The sequence below is a fragment of the Balaenoptera acutorostrata genome, assembly GCF_949987535.1.
Source record: "Balaenoptera acutorostrata chromosome 3 unlocalized genomic scaffold, mBalAcu1.1 SUPER_3_unloc_1, whole genome shotgun sequence".
Classification (NCBI taxonomy): domain Eukaryota; kingdom Metazoa; phylum Chordata; class Mammalia; order Artiodactyla; family Balaenopteridae; genus Balaenoptera; species Balaenoptera acutorostrata.
This window is the reverse complement of record NW_026645489.1, coordinates 1,059,916-1,075,606: the sequence shown is the minus strand read 5'-3', so window position 1 is coordinate 1,075,606 and position 15,691 is coordinate 1,059,916. Positions and strand designations below refer to the sequence as shown.

The following is a 15,691-nucleotide window of genomic DNA, read 5'->3' as shown; positions in this document are numbered from 1 at the left end:
CTCGAGTTTGTCATTCCCCAACTAAGTACAGCCATGGGGCCTCCTCCCATCCCTCTCTCTGGGTGGCCAGGCGTGCCCTTGGGGCCCCTGGGGTCCTGGAGCATTTCAAGGAGGCATCTGCAGTGCATAGTCACACGGGGACAGGACACAGTCTTGTGGCATCACTGGGTGTTGTCCCTGCCAGAACCTGATCCATTCTGCGTGCAGACCACAGAGGCATCTGTATCCAGAGCCTCCCGGGAGAAGCTGGTGAGGCTTCAGGAAGGCCCCGGGCGGGGACTCAACAGTGCTTCACACGCAGCCCTCCCCACTTAATCCCTTCACACAAAAGCCCTAGTCTCTCTCTCTCTTTCCCGGTAGAGCCTGATGGGCCAATAAAACCGGACACTAAATCATTACCCATTGAAAAACTGGTTTCCCTTGCCCCGAGGGCTGGAAGGACTCATTTTTTTCATCTACTACTGGGAAAGGGAAGGGAAATATTCAGAAATATTTGCCCCCCGGGGTATGTGCTTGGGGCTGGGGGTGGGGACAGACTCCCTTCCTAGACTGTGTTGAATCCTTCCAAGGCAGGGAAGAAAAACAAAACTGTTAAATTTTCATATTTAGAAAGTTCATGTGCTTCCCCAGCTTTTAAAGGAAAATAAACTTAAAAATACAAACAGGGCTTCCCTGGTGGCACAGTGGTTAAGAATTCACCTGCCAATGCAGGGGACACGGGTTCAAGCCCTGGTCCGGGAAGATCCCACATCCCACATGCCACAAGCCCGTGCGCCACAACTACTGAGCCCGCGCGCCACAACTACTGAAGCCCGCGTGCCTAGAGCACGTGCTCCACAACAAGAAAAGCCACCACAATGAGAAGCCCACGCACCGCAACGAAGAGTAGCCCCTGCTCGCCACAACTAGAGAAAACTGGTGCACAGCAACGAAAACCCAACGCAGCCAAAAATAAAATAAATTAAAAAAAATACAAACAAAAACTCATGAACTTCAAATTAACATTAAATCAGCGTGATGGATGATGTTTTACCGACACTGGGTCACTGTGAATCACTGGTGTGTGGTTTAATGGGAGAAAGATGTATTTTCAACTTGACTTTTTTTTGGGGGGGGGCAGGTAACGGACTATTATTTGAGTTACTGACAGTATCACTGTTGATTTTGGGGGGGGGGTTGAATAATAAACTCCTTTTTAACTGCCTATCCATTACTTTAATGAGCCAATCAGTTTAATTGTGCACCCTGCCAAACATAATACAGGAAATGTTTTGAAAGCATTTAGTGAAACTCTTTTATTGTTTATTTCTACCACACTTAACTGCTAATGCATATCGTCACAAGTTGGATGGAAAGGAGATGAGAGCTGCAAAATCCATCATCTCGCAGGACCACCCAATTCTCTTGCCATCTTTCTCTCTTTGAACTCTAGTGAAATATTTGCCTTCAATGATACAGCACACTGATTCATCTGCCACGAACGTGACCTTAATCCGAATGGAAAAGCAAGTTTAAAATAGTGAAGTGGCGCTTGGTTCTGGGGTGGTCATCTAGATGATCCAAAAATGAAATCACAACTTTCAAAACTTTTGGTAGAACCCATAGACCTCCAGTAATATGCCTACAGACCCCAAGATGAAAAGCACCACCCGAAAATAGATAGCTAGTGGGAAGCTGCCGCATAGCACAGGGAGATAAGCTCAGTGCTTTGTGACCACCTAGAGGGGTGGGATAGGGAGGGTGGGAGGGAGGAAGATGCAAGAGGGAGGAGATATGGGGATATATGTATATATATAGCTGATTCACTTTGTTATAAAGCAGAAACATACCATTGTAAAGCAATTATACTCCAATAAAGATGTTTAAAAAAAAAAGTACAGTAAAACAAAACAAAAAAACTTTGCTTGAGGGAGCAAATTAGAAATACTTTTCATAAAAATGAAAATTTTGCCATCTTGTAGAAAACCTTCAAACAGTAACAAAACGTCCTTACATATTTCTGGCATTCATTCATTTCTGCAAAGTCTCACAAATAAAAACATAAGATGGAGCTGGAAAAAAAAAAAAAAAAAGAAAAGCACCACCCGGGGTTTCATGGGGAGAAGAAAAGAGAGATTTCTCAGTGGCCACATGAATGGGCCCTGGAGACGTCCTCTGCTGACCTGCAGAAACAGCTTGGGAAGCTTTCAATAGATGGAAGGGCCTGGGGGTGAGTTTCCAAAGACAAATGCAGACAGCTCGTATACATTCAAGGAGGAGGCTTGATGCAATCCTGGTCAGAGTGAGGTTCCTTCTGGAAGCAAACAACATAAGATATGATTGCCTTTCCTCTGTGCTTCTTTGAAACTTGAGCTGCAAATTTCCCCAAGAAGTCTGACATGAGTATGGTCTGGAAAAAAAAATGGAAAATAAACAGTTAACAATGCTTACCTCTGGAAAGTAGGAAGGAAGTAGTTAAGGAATTTCCTTTCCACCCTACTATATGCATTTTTCACATAAGCATGTATAATTTATTTTATAATTCATTTTATTAAATAATAAAGAGTGCCTCAACTCTCCAAGACCAATACTGTCCAGAGTGACAGGCAACCACATATCTTGGATTTTCTGACTCAGCTCCAGTCTGTTCTTCTTTCGATGAAGTAACTTTCCTTGATTACACAAGTCAGATTCATAGTAGAAAATTTGGAAAATACAGTAAAGTGGGTAAGAACCAAATTCCTACTACTCGGAGATAATCATTACTAACTTAAAAACATTTTTTTAAATTGAAATACAGTTGATTTACAATGTTGTGTTAGTTTCTGGTGCACAGTCAAGTGATTCAGTTATACAAACATACATGCAGATATATGTATGTATATATATAATATATATACATATTATATATATATATTCTTTTTCAGATTCTTTTCCATTACAGGTTATTATAAGATATTTAATATAGTTCCTTATGTTATACAGTAGGACCCTTGTTGTTTATCTATTTTATATATAATAGTTAGTATCTGCTAATCCCAAACTCCAAATTTATCCTTCCCTGTCCCTCTTTCCCATTTGGTAACCATAAGTTTGTTTTCGAAATCTGTGAGTCTGTTTCTGTTTTTTAAATAAGTTCATTTGTATCATTTTTTAGATTCCACATATAAGTGATATCATATATTTGTCTTTCTCTGTCTGACTTACTTCACTTAGTATGATAATCTCTAGGTCCATCCTTGTTGCTGCAAATGGTATTATTTCATTCTCTTTTTATGGCTGAGTAATATTCCATTGTATATATGTACCACATCTTCTTTATCCATTCCTCTGTTGATGGACATTTAGGTTGCTTCCATGTCTTGGCTATTGTAAATAGTGCTGCAATGAACATTGGGCATATGTATCTTTTCAAATTAGAGTTTTCTCCGGGTATATGCCCAGGAGTGGGATTGCTGGGTCATATGATAGCTCTATTTTTAGTTTTTTAAGGAACCTCCAGACCGTTTTCCATAGTGGCTGCACCAATTTACATTCCCACCAACAGTGTAGGAGGGTTCCCTTTTCTCCTCATCCTCTTCAGCATTTATTATTTGTAGACTTTTTGATGATGACCATTCTGACCATTCTGATGTGATACCTCATTGTAGTTTTGATTGGCATTTCTCTAATAATTAGTGATGTTGAGTATCTTTTCATGTGCCTGTTGGCCATCTGTATGTTTTCTTCATAGAAATTTCTACTTAGGTCTTCTGCCCATTTTTCGATTGGGTTGTTTATTTTTTTGTTATTGAGTTCTATGAGCTGTTTGTATATTTTGGTAATTAAGCCCTTGTCCGTCACATCATTTGCAAATATTTTCTCCCAGTCTGTAGGTCATCTTTTCATTTTGTTTACGGTTTCCTTTGCTGTGCAAAAGTTTATACGTTTGATTAGCTCCCATTTGTTTATTTTTGCTTTTATATCTATTGCCTCGGGAGACTGACCTAAGAAAACATTACTGTGGTTTATGTCAGAGAACGTTTTGCCTATGTTCTCTTCTAGGAGTTTTATGGTGTCACGTTTAAGTCTTTAAGCCATTTTGAGTTTATTTTTGTGTATGATGTGAGGGAGTGTTCTAACTTCATTGATTTACATGTAGCTGTCCAGCTTTCCCAATGCCACTTGCTGAAGAGACTGTCTTTTCTCCATTGTATATTCTTGCCTCCTTTGTCAAAGATTAATTGACCATAGGTGTGTGGATACCATTAACTTTTCAAAGTATTTTCCTCCACTTCTTTGTGGTAAAAATTTCCTTTACTTGAATATAGTTGTAATCACACCGTGAGGGCAATTCAGTAGACTTTTTTTCCCCCAAACAATATTATGACATAAGCATTTCTCCCATGGTTCAGTAAAGACCAGGAGATCACTAACATTTGAAAATATATTCTGGAGATTCTGTCTTTATCAATTCATTGCCTAAATTAAAAAAAAAAATGTTTTCATTGAAAGATAATCATAGTCTCACAGGAAGTTGAAAAATAGTACAGAGAGTTCCATGTACTCTTAATTAGCTTCCCCTAATGGTGACATCTTACATAATACAGTACAATACCAAAACCAGGAAATTGACATTGGTACAATCTACAGAACTTATTCAGATTTCACCAGCCTTTTCACACGCGTGTGTGTGTGCGCATATTTTTATTTTCTTTATTTTTTTAAAGATTTAATTTTAATTTTTTTGGCTGTGTTGGGTCTTCGTTGCTGTGCGTGGGCTTTCTCTAGCTGTGGTAAACGGGGGCTACTCTTTGTTGCGGTGCGCAGGCTTCTCATTGCGGTGGCTTCTCTTGTTGCAGAGCACGGGCTCTAGGCGCGCAGGCTTCAGTAGTTAGTTGTGGCACTCGGGCTTCAGTAGTTGTGGCTCACGGGCTCTACGGCACAGGCTCAGTAGTTGTGGTGCACGGGCTTAGTTGCTCCACGGCAGGTGGGATCTTCTTGGACCAGGGATTGAACCCGTGTCCCCTGAATTGGCAGGCGGATTCTTATCCACTGCACCACCAGGGAAGTCCCTGTGCGCATGCTTTTAATGTCAATTTTATTTGTAAAGGTAGAGAAACCTAAGGCTCAGATTGCTTTAGCCTCTGCCCGAGCTGCGCTGCTGCTGAAGCTGGCATATAAACCTAGGTCTGTCTGATTTGAAGTCTGCATATTTCTCACTTATTCTGAGGGGTGGAAGGAGCATCAGGAGACAAAAAAATTTTAAAGGCAGCTGAAACATTGAAAACTTAAACAGTGTCTGAGGATTAGTATCCAGGAGATCCAGGCGTTGTTCCAGTAAGATGTTGGGGAAATCTTTTACATCTCTTTTGGCTTCAGGGTCCTGATCATAAAATAGAAGTGACCCCCACAACGCCCTCCTCCTAGAGCTTCTGTAAGATAGACACAATGCCCACAGAAAGATAAGTGTATCACACACACACACACACACACACACACACACACACACACTGTTATTTTAATCCCCAAATTTAGTAGCCCTCCTAAAAATGTTCTGGATGGGAAAACTTTAATAGAAACTCCTGATTCTGGAGTTAAAAGATTTAAGTAAGTCGATTATAGTGTAGTTCCATGTGATGTTCATTTGAATTGTGGAAATCCGAAATAATGGAAGAATATGAAGAAAGCCTGATACTATGCCTCATAATTGCAATACAGAACCCCACCCAATTAAAATATTAGTCAAGAATCCCTTCATTTCAAAAGTGGTGAGACTGGGTATCGTACACCGTTCACGACATTGCCACAGGGCGGCGCCACTTCAACAGGTAGACAAATAACATAGGCTGCATCAACAGTGTGGGAAACACAGTGGTGCGAAGGTGTATTGGGACTTTGAGTTCAAGTGGTCTTGGAGGGGCTGAGGCTGAACAATGCATTAATGTTGTGATCACTTCTGCAGTAGGTTAGCTGAGATAAAGTGCTATGAAGAAGGCCAGTCACTGTGATAGCTCTTGCTATTAATTTATGTGTGAGAGCTCTGCAAAATTATTAGAGATGGTGCAGACAGCAAAGGTCCAATGAAAGCACCAGACTACAACGGTTGTAAAATCTGTGCTCTGAGGATCATGCCCCCAACTTTAGAATTATTCGTGTGGGGAAATTATTCTTAGACTACTGAGTTTTAAATAATGCAAAGCTCTAGAAACCCATCATTCTCATGAAATGTGATTGATCAGATTCTGATCCCTAGGAGTAGATCAGCTCAGCTAGAAAGGAAGTTCTGCTCTCCCAACCTGTCCCAGAAAACCCAATTCCCTCCAGGACACAAGTGAAGAAACATGTGATTGATCAGATTCTGATCCCTAGGAGTAGATCAGCTCAGCTAGAAAGGAAGTTCTGCTCTCCCAACCTGTCCCAGAAAACCCAATTCCCTCCAGGACACAAGTGAAGAAACAAACACTTTTTGCTCCATTTCATGTTAGGTTGTGCTTACCCTCCTTCTCTTATTTAATCCTTATAACTCTACCTGGTTCTAGTACCCACCCATCCACCCCGATGGCTGATCTTTTGTCAGTGTCTTTTCCTTCCTTCAATAATGAGGAAACCAAGGCTCAGAGAGGTTAAGTAATTTGCCCAAGACCCCACAGCTGACAATCAGTAGAGCTGGAATTTGAACCTAGGTCAGGTGATACCAACGCCTGCTTTTGTTCCTGTGCAACAGGGTGACTCTAAGCTATCCTTGTGCTCCACCATCAAAAATTCAGCAGGAGGGGACTTCCCTGGTGGTCCAGTGGCTAAGACTCCACGCTCCCAATGCAGGGGCCCGGGTTTGATCTAGATCCCGCATGCCGCAACGAAGACCCGGTGCAGCCAAATAAATAAATATTAAAAAAAAATTCATCAGGAATAAACAGGTATCTGTCTTTGATGGAGGTGGAGGGAAGGTATTTCTCAATAAGATATAATTGCTCTTTCGTAACATATTTCAATGTTCAAAGCGTCCTTGCACAGGATGATTCTGAAGATTGTTTAGATGGAAGCAGTCATTCCTTTTTCTCCAGACATAATGCCACTATCTGTAGTTCACATAGCAATGGCGTGTCTATCAGCAAACCTCTCAATCAGTGATTCACTTGCAAGATTTTATTTTAGTTGAGTCAGCAGCCTTTTAGTTTCCTGGAGTCAAGGAGAGGTTGATGTAGGCGGGACAGAAAGGGTAGAAAATTGTGACATAGCAGCAAGGCAGAAACGGCAAGTGCTTCCCAATTCTTTGGGAAATCGTAATGTTATTTTTTCCATCCACTCACCAAACACCGATGAGGAGAAAGAAAGCATGAGACCCTGGATAACTTACTCATTGCCAGATAACAGCATCTGCCTTATAAAATCAGCATTATTCTGGAAGTCGGGTGGCTGTGTTCCTGATTAAATCGAAGTAGAAATGCAATTGAATTGCCTAAGTATGATGATAGGGGACATACATAACACGTTTTTCTTTTCGAAATGCTTTTACATCTGTTATCTTACTTTATCTCTGCACAACCTCCCTGCCTTGAACAAACTTTTATTATAGCACTTATGGCCCTGTAGTTAATGTTCAGTGTATATGTCCATCTCTCCCGCTGGTTTATGACCTTCTTCAGGGCAGAAATCCTGCCGGATTTATGCATCTATAAAGCTCGAGCACTAAGGTTAGGGTTTGTTTCGTTGCAAAAGATAGAAACCCACTGGATGCAATTTAAGCAAAAAAGGGGCTTTGTTTCAAGGATCCCCAGGGTAGGGGTGCAGCCACTGCTTGGCAGAACACCAGGCTCTCTGGCAATTCCTCACCTCTTGCATCTGCCTCATTAACACCTCCTCTCTGCAGAAGTATCTTTCACTCCTTTCTGGTCGCCTCGGCTGAGAACTTGGCTGCCAGCATCTCCTGAGTGGAGATGTAACTTGTCCAGCCCTGAGCCAAGAGCCTTATCACTCTCTCTGTCCCAACCTCCCCAGTCTCCAGGAGTCAAGACCCTGATTGGTCCAGCCTCGGTGAGGTGTTCACCTCTAGCCCAATCAACTGGGGCCAGAGGGGTGTGGTTCAATCTGGGACCCAGGTGGTTCCTAAGGTAGGGCACCCGGTGGGGCAGGAAGGAACAAAGCACAGTTCTCTGAAAACAATATGAAGGGGCGGGGCAGCTCAAACTATAGGGGGCCTCGTCTGTCGTCTGTCTTCGTATATACTTAGTGCTCTGTAAATGCTTACCGACCTGCCTGGCTCTACGTGCTGCACAATATTGGCCTTCTTGTAGTTCCCCAAACCCACCGAGCTCTTTCTGGACTTCAGGCTTCAGGATGGCTCTTCCTCGCCATCACCCCCGTGGCCTGGCTAACTCCAGCTCCTCCTCTGGATCTACATTTGGATTCACCACCTCTTCATCAGATGGCCTTTCCTGACCCCGCCCAGAATATCCTGCTCTCTTTCTTCAAAACACTCATCACCTTGCAGTTACTTGTTTAATTCCTGCCTCCCCGCCTCTCTCCCCGCAAAGACTCTAAGTTCCAGTGTTCCCAGAGGCCCCAGTAGCTCCCGGCCCAAAGGGCAGCCCTACAACTTGGATGTGGGACAGCAGGGGCGTTAATGCCCAGCTAGGCAAACCTTTGACCAATGGGAGGTGGGAGAAGTGGATAAATTCTTACCCTTTTTCCCTCAGTGGACTGTCCTGAGATGAAATGTATGAGCTTTTGAGAGGACAGTCCTGGAAGACAAAGCACCCTCATATTGCCAGTGCCTCCTTCTCACCCACCTCTCTTGTCAAGGGACAAGGATTTCTGCTCTCTGGAATTGCACTCCCTTATAAACGAGTAGCAAAAGCCTTTGCCTCAGGCTCTGCTTTCTGGGGACCCAGGCCAGGTTGCTAACTCTAGCTGGCATACATGAAAAATTAAGCATATTGGCTTTTGCTTAGCACAGTGCTTAAACAATGGATCAGAAATCCCACTCTTGCTAGGCTCTGCTTTTCTCCACTTTAGTTGTCTTTTTTTTTTTTTCCCATGCTGCGCTGCTTGTGGGATCTTAGTTCCCCAACCAGGGATCCAACCCGTGTCCCCTGCAGTGGAAGTTCAGTGTCCTAACCACTGGATTGCCAGGGAACTCCTCAGTTTTCTTCTTATTCAAGCTTTCTCTGAATGCAGGCAAGGTTGCTACCCCCAACTCCAGCTTGCTCTCATGAAAAGAATGCTTCTTACCTCCTGGCTTCACCTTGAGTCTGGAAGCTGACCCTCATGGTCTCTGATCGGCCCAGGTAGGGTCACATGTTTTCCTCTGACCCAATCACTGGGGGCGGATGAGGACCAAGCTCCATCTCCAGGTATTCTCTTCTTTCAGATTTCAGGAGCAGTGATGATGCGGGCAAAGAGGCAAGATGAGGCCCAGGAAATGCCAAATTGGGTTTGGTGTTGGGTAGGGGAGCAACACAGATGCAGATGGCAGGGAGTCTATGACCCCCTCTCCCCCCGTCCAGTACAGACAGGAGGAGGAGAGATCTGGGCCGCCAGCTCTCCAAGCAGTCAGGGTGGGAGGCCAGAGCTGGGGCTGGCCAGGCTCACTTCCACAACGGGCTGTCCCCAGAGCAGGCTCTGCAGTCAAGGCCCAGGAGCAAAGCTCAGGCCCCTCCAACCCTGACGTCCAAGGTGGCACTGGCCTTCTCTACTCCACAGCACTATCAGGGCCTGTCTGCCCTAGACCTCCCAGGCCAGAGCCTTCCCAGGGGCCCAGACACACCACTACCAAGCACTGGGTTCACACAGAGCTGTGGACCCCAGCCTGGAGGTTCCTCATTCACCACAAGCTTTCAGCCAGCTAGATCCTCCCCCTCCCCCTGGGAGACACTACCTTAGGGAAGTCACCTTCTAGAGGTCAGCCAGGACTTACCCCGAGGCCGGGCCAGAGGCTCCCTCTGGGCCACCTGCTCAGTTACGGGGTCACCACGCCACACTTTGCAGGCCTTCTGGGCCTCAGTGCTGCTTCTCTTGACACTCTTATTCCCACTGTGATATGGAGTGTCTGCAGTTTCATGGGTCCTGGGGCCCCATGGAGTTAGTTCTCAGCCCCCAATTCCTAATGAGAAGTGTCAACACTCACAGAGCACTTACCATACCAGGAACCATCTAAGAATTTCATGATTCTCAAGTTCTGGCCACACCAAGCTACTGTTCCCCATTCATGTCCTGCACTTTCTTGTCTACAGCTTTGCACGTGGCATTGCTAGAAGGACTTTCTTTGTTTGCCTTTCTTTGTTTCTGCTTGGTGAGTTCATCCTTTAAGATCCACTTCAAATTTCGCCTCCTGCGTTAGTCATCTATCGCTGTGTAACAAATCACCCCAAAACTTTGCAGCTTAAATCAACAAATATTTATTATCTCCCATCATTTGTGAGGGTCAGGGATCTGAGAGTGGCTTAGCTGAGTGGTTCTCGCTCAGGGTGTCTCATGAGATTGTAGTCAGGCTGTTGACGGGGCTGCGGTCTACTCTGAAGGCTTGACTACCCACCTCACTCGCATGGCTGTTGGCAGAAGCCTTCAGTTCCTGGCCCCCTGAGCTTTTTCCATAGGGCTGCTCATGACCTGGCAGCTGGCATCCTCCAGAGTGAGTGATCCAAGAGAGCAAGACAGAGGGGACCCAACATGGAAGCCACAGTCTTTCATAACCTGTGCTCAGAAGTGTCCTATTATCACTTCTACTTTATTCTGTTGGCCACACAGACCAACCCTAGTGCAGTGTGGAAGGGAACTACACAGGGATATGAATACCAGCAGGCAAGGCTCACTGGGGCTGTCTCAGAGGCTGCCGGCCACCGCTCCCCCATGCGGTCCTCAGGGGATGGGCACTTCAAATGTACTTCTGTGAAGCTTGCGTCATGGACGTTTTGTCTTACTCCCAGATGGCAAACTCCTGGAGGATGGTTACTAAATCTTGTTCATCTTCCCCTTCCTTTTTAGTCCCACATATCCTCTAATATAGAGTATATATTCAATAAACCTCAAATTAATGCTGAATGCATGAATAAATGAGTAAATGAATGAATTAGTGATTCTCTAGGTGGATAGTTCAAGACTAGAGGAGACAGCATGAACTATTATATGATTAATTTCCCCTGTTTCCTGCCTCAAGATACCTAAGGAGTTGGTGGCTCAGAGCTCGCTTCCTTTTCCTCTGGTTACTTCTCCTTCCCTAACACCCCAGACTTGTAGCATCAGAAGGCTTGCTCGCCCGCCATCTTGGTATAATGACGGCCTGCCCTCTCATCACAGCTGATTGGACCAGGGCCGAGCACCTGACCCAAGCTGGGCCAATGGACTCCAAGAAATTTGAAATTGGACTAAGAGAGGCCAAGCTTCAGTCTGGCTGGTTTCTTGTCAAGAGGGAAAATCTGGAAACTGTTGGCAGTAGCAGTTCTTTGATCCATGGACTGGGGAGCAGAGAAAGCCAATCTGCCTCAACAGGAGACAAGAGTGCAAATAGAAGAGGGAGAAGGAGGAGAGAGGGGAAGGGTAGCCGAGGTTGCAGAAGCTCTCAGTTCCTGCTTCCAGTTCTGTCGGAAACCTGGCTGCAGCTCCAGCTTGGTCCCCATGAGATACACATATATGTATATGTATTTTTAAATTTTTATACAATTTTTAAAGGTTACTTTCCATTTACAGTTATTACAAAATATTGGCTCTAGTCCCCGTGTTGTAAATATATCCTTGAGCCTGTCTTACACCCAATAGTTCGTACCTCCCACTCCCCCACCCCTATATCGCCCCTTCCCCTCACTTATATTCTTATAATAAATGGGGTTTAAGCAATGGTGTCCTGGAGCTGGTTCACACTAGCTCCTGAAAGCTAATTGTACATCTTTCTCCATGACGTCACTTTGGGAGCTTGACATAGGCCACAGCTGCAGTATTTACACCACAGGAATTGGCAAATGCTACAAATCAGTGTCCCCCACTAAAAACTGGTTATTAAACATTAGCAAGCACATCGATGGTTTTACGACAATTCCAGGGGGTTGCCATAACATACAGCCCAAATAGTCTTTTTGACTAAAACATCGGGGCAAACTCCTACTCATGCTTCGTGACCCAGTGCATCTCCCATGAGAAGCCTCATCTGGTGTTTGTGGGAAGCTGATTCTCTGTGTACTCACATAACTTAGGAGACACCATTAGACAATCCAGAATTCTGAGGGCTACGTGACATAGGCCAGGCATAAGACAGAGACCTCACCTAGGCAATAATTGCCTATTGCCCTTGGAGTGAAGTCCAGGCTCCTTATCATGGCAGGCTGTTCCTCTGAGCAGTGACCTGTGCCCTCCTCCATCTCGTTCCTGCCCACACCATCCCCACCCCATCGCCACACCCTGGCCTCCTCAGCCTTCTCAATCTCTAGCCCAGAGTCTCTACCCCATGAGTTGTCAATCATTTGGAGAATATGATAAAGATCATGAACCTTCACCTTGGAGGAAACACACATACAGACACACAAAGATTTGCATATCGTTTCAGGGGATTCATGGACCAAATAACTTCTTTTCTCTGAAGCCCTTCCTAACTCCTACATCCCGTGTGCCCTGCTTTACCCCAAACATACCTCTCTCTTAGCACCTTCAGTGCTCTTAAGCTTATGTTTATTTTTGAGTCTTTTGCTACACAGGCTGCTCCTTGGGATAGCATCTATCATTGTCTTATTTAGAGTACATGAGTGACTGAGGGATGGCTGAGGTGTGTCCTAACACCCAAGTTCTAATCATGAGATCAGGGTGTAGCTACAGACACAGCCTACTGTCTAAGCACAGATGTGCGTCATTGAGGCTGGCGTCAACATTGCTAAAGGGAGAAGATGCCAACCATAGACAGACTGAGACACACGCAGAAAGTGAGAAGCAGGCATTGCTATGGCTGGTGTATTCCCAGCACCAGTGGGGCGAGGGGTGGTTAGGGGCCTGGGGGCTGTCTTGGGCAAAGGAAGAGCACCCCAAGTGTGGTACCATGGGAAAAGCCTGAACTCGGGGTCTCAGAGATCTAGGTTCAGATTCTAGCTCTGTCACTCCTGGCTTGTGACTGTGAGCAGATTACTTTGTCTCTCTGAGCCTCAGTTTCCTCACCGGTCAAACCCTACTTTATTGAGTCACTGCTAAGATTAAAAGAGATGATCTGTGTGATGTGCCTGGGACACAGGGGTTGGTCAATAAAAGTTAGTGTCCCCTTTTCCTGTACTCCTCTCACGTTGGTCACATGCAACAGAAATCAACTCTGTTTAACTAAAGCAAAACAAGGAATTTATTTGTAAGAGTGGCAGAGACTGCCTACTGTCCCCCAGTTCCTGTTATCCCTTTCTAACATGGTAAAGTAATTTTTAGCTAGGTACGTAGTTGCTTAGCTAAATACTACATTTTTTTCTGCCAGCTTCCCTTGCAGATGGGCACGACCTGGTAACAATGTTCTGGAGAGTGTGATGTAACCAGAAGTGATATGTACAACTTCTAGGTCATGTCCTTAAAGAGGGCAAAAGACGACAGGTCCTGTTACGTTTCTTCAAAAAAAAAAAAAAAAAAAGAGAGGGTACATATTCACCTCTTCTCTCTTTTCTTCTGTCCTTCTGGCTGGAACAGGGATGTGCTGGCAGGAGGTGGAGCAGCCATATTGACCCATGAGGTAGAAGCTGAGTGTTGAGGATGCGGAGAAAGAAGACAGAAGGAACCTAGGTTCCTAATGACTTAGTGGAGGAGAGGCACCATACCAGCTCAGACTTTTAAAGGCAAGAGAATTAAACTTCTATTTGTTCAGCCATTGTCAATCTTTGGGTTTTGTTATAGCAGCCAAACCTATACTCTATCAAGTACTCAGTGCTATAGACCGTATACCGCTAAAATTTGTATGTTAAATCCTATCTCCCATATGATGGCATTTGGAGGTTGGGGTTCTGGGAGGTCAAGAGGACAGAGCTTTCACGAATGGGATTAGTGCCCTTATAAAACAGACCCCAGAGAGCTCCCTTGTCCCTTCCATCATGTGAGAACACAGGGAGAAGACGGCAAGCAGGCTCTTGCCAGAAACAGAATCTGCCAGAATCTTGATCTTGGACTTCCTGACCTCCAAAACTGTGAGAGAGAAATTTCTGTTGTTTTTAGGACACCCAGTCTATGGTATTTTTGTTGTAGCAGCCAAATAGACTAAGATACTTAATAAACCATTAAGATGCTCATGGTATCCAAAAAAGAGCCAGACAAATGTTTACATTGTTTTGACTTTGACTATTGTCAGTTTGACAATTATCTATTTGACTATTCGGTTGACTCTTGTGTTACTTTGATATACACACATCATTTTGTTTTTTTGAATATTTCCTTACATTTGGCACAAGATGTTCCAGGCTCATCTTGTAATTTCCATGCCTCAGCCTTGGACTCAATCATTTGAATAATGAGTTTTAGTGGGTTTGGTGGAGAATGGTGATTAGAAACCATGACCTGGGGACTTCCCTGGCTGTCCAGTGGTTAAGACTCCGTGCTTCCAATGCAGGGGGTGAGGGTTCGATCCCTGGTCAGGGAACTAAGATCCCGCATGCCATGTGGTGGGGCCAAAAAAAACAAAAAGAAAAACACCATGACCTGTGTGCTATGTATGCTTATTGATACCGAGCTGACACTGCTTCCAGGCTTTCCGGCAGATAGGAGTAGGAAATACATGTGTATATACATATGTGTGTGTGTATATACATATGTGTGTGTGTGTATATGTGTGTGTGTATACACCTTAATACATGCATCTAATACAAACTCCTGCATTTATACATCCATTTAAAAACCATGAGTTTACACCAACATTTCTAATTCCAATTCAACACTCAGGGTTTGCTCTAGTCTTTTCCTCTTTTCTTTTTCTTTCTTTTTTTTTCTTTATAATTGTATTGCACAGTTAAATGCTACATTTTGTATACTTCAATTATTTCGCCATGCAGCATGTGGAATCTTAGTTCCCTGACCAGGGATTGAACCCCTGCCTCCAGCATTGGAAGCCTGGAGTTTTAACCACTGGACCGCCAGGGGAGTCCCCTTTTTTTTTTTTTTTTTTAATATGGACCGCTTCACGAATTTGCATGTCATACTTGTGCAGAGGCCACGCTAATCTTCTCTGTATTGTTCCAATTTTAGTGTATGTGCTGCCGAAGTGAGCACTCCCTCTTTTCCATCAGACGTTACTCTCTTCTCTGATGGTGAGAAACTGGATCCCATTATTTCCACACTATTTCCATGTTTGCTTGGTCTGCCTGTATGTACCAATCCCTTGACCACTCAGGTCCCTCCTCGAGCCTGGCCCTACCATGTCCCCAGCCTGACCAAGGGAAGGGGGAAGAGACCAGATGCACATCTTAAGATGTTATCAATCCCTTTACTTCCCCCTGCTCGTCAAATAGCCTCCTCATTATAACTTGGCCTCCCGTTTAGCTTGCTTATAGGTACAGAACAAAGTGACCTTCTGGAGAAAACATTTCCCTCTTAACCCTGGGCCACAGGGAAGCTGAGATTGGATTTGCCTTCTGCTTGAAGAAAGAAGGTGCTAATCAAAGGGCCTGGACTGCAGGACGCCTTTGAAGGAGGATGCTGGAAGCACGAAAACTGGATGCTTCTCCAGCAAGAGCCCTGGGTGGGGGCTCCTATACTTACTGGGGAGCCCAGCGCCCAGGTAGCTGTTCTTCAA

The 15,691-nt window shown here is 44.6% G+C and overlaps 1 non-coding gene across 1 annotated transcript; it reads right to left on the bottom strand.

Moving 5' to 3' along the window:
- Positions 1-15,061: 15,061 nt before the first annotated feature.
- LOC114238188 (U6 spliceosomal RNA) lies at positions 15,062-15,168 on the bottom strand. Its single transcript, XR_003623601.1, has one exon. It is a non-coding gene; the product is annotated as a U6 spliceosomal RNA (small nuclear RNA).
- Positions 15,169-15,691: the final 523 nt, after the last annotated feature.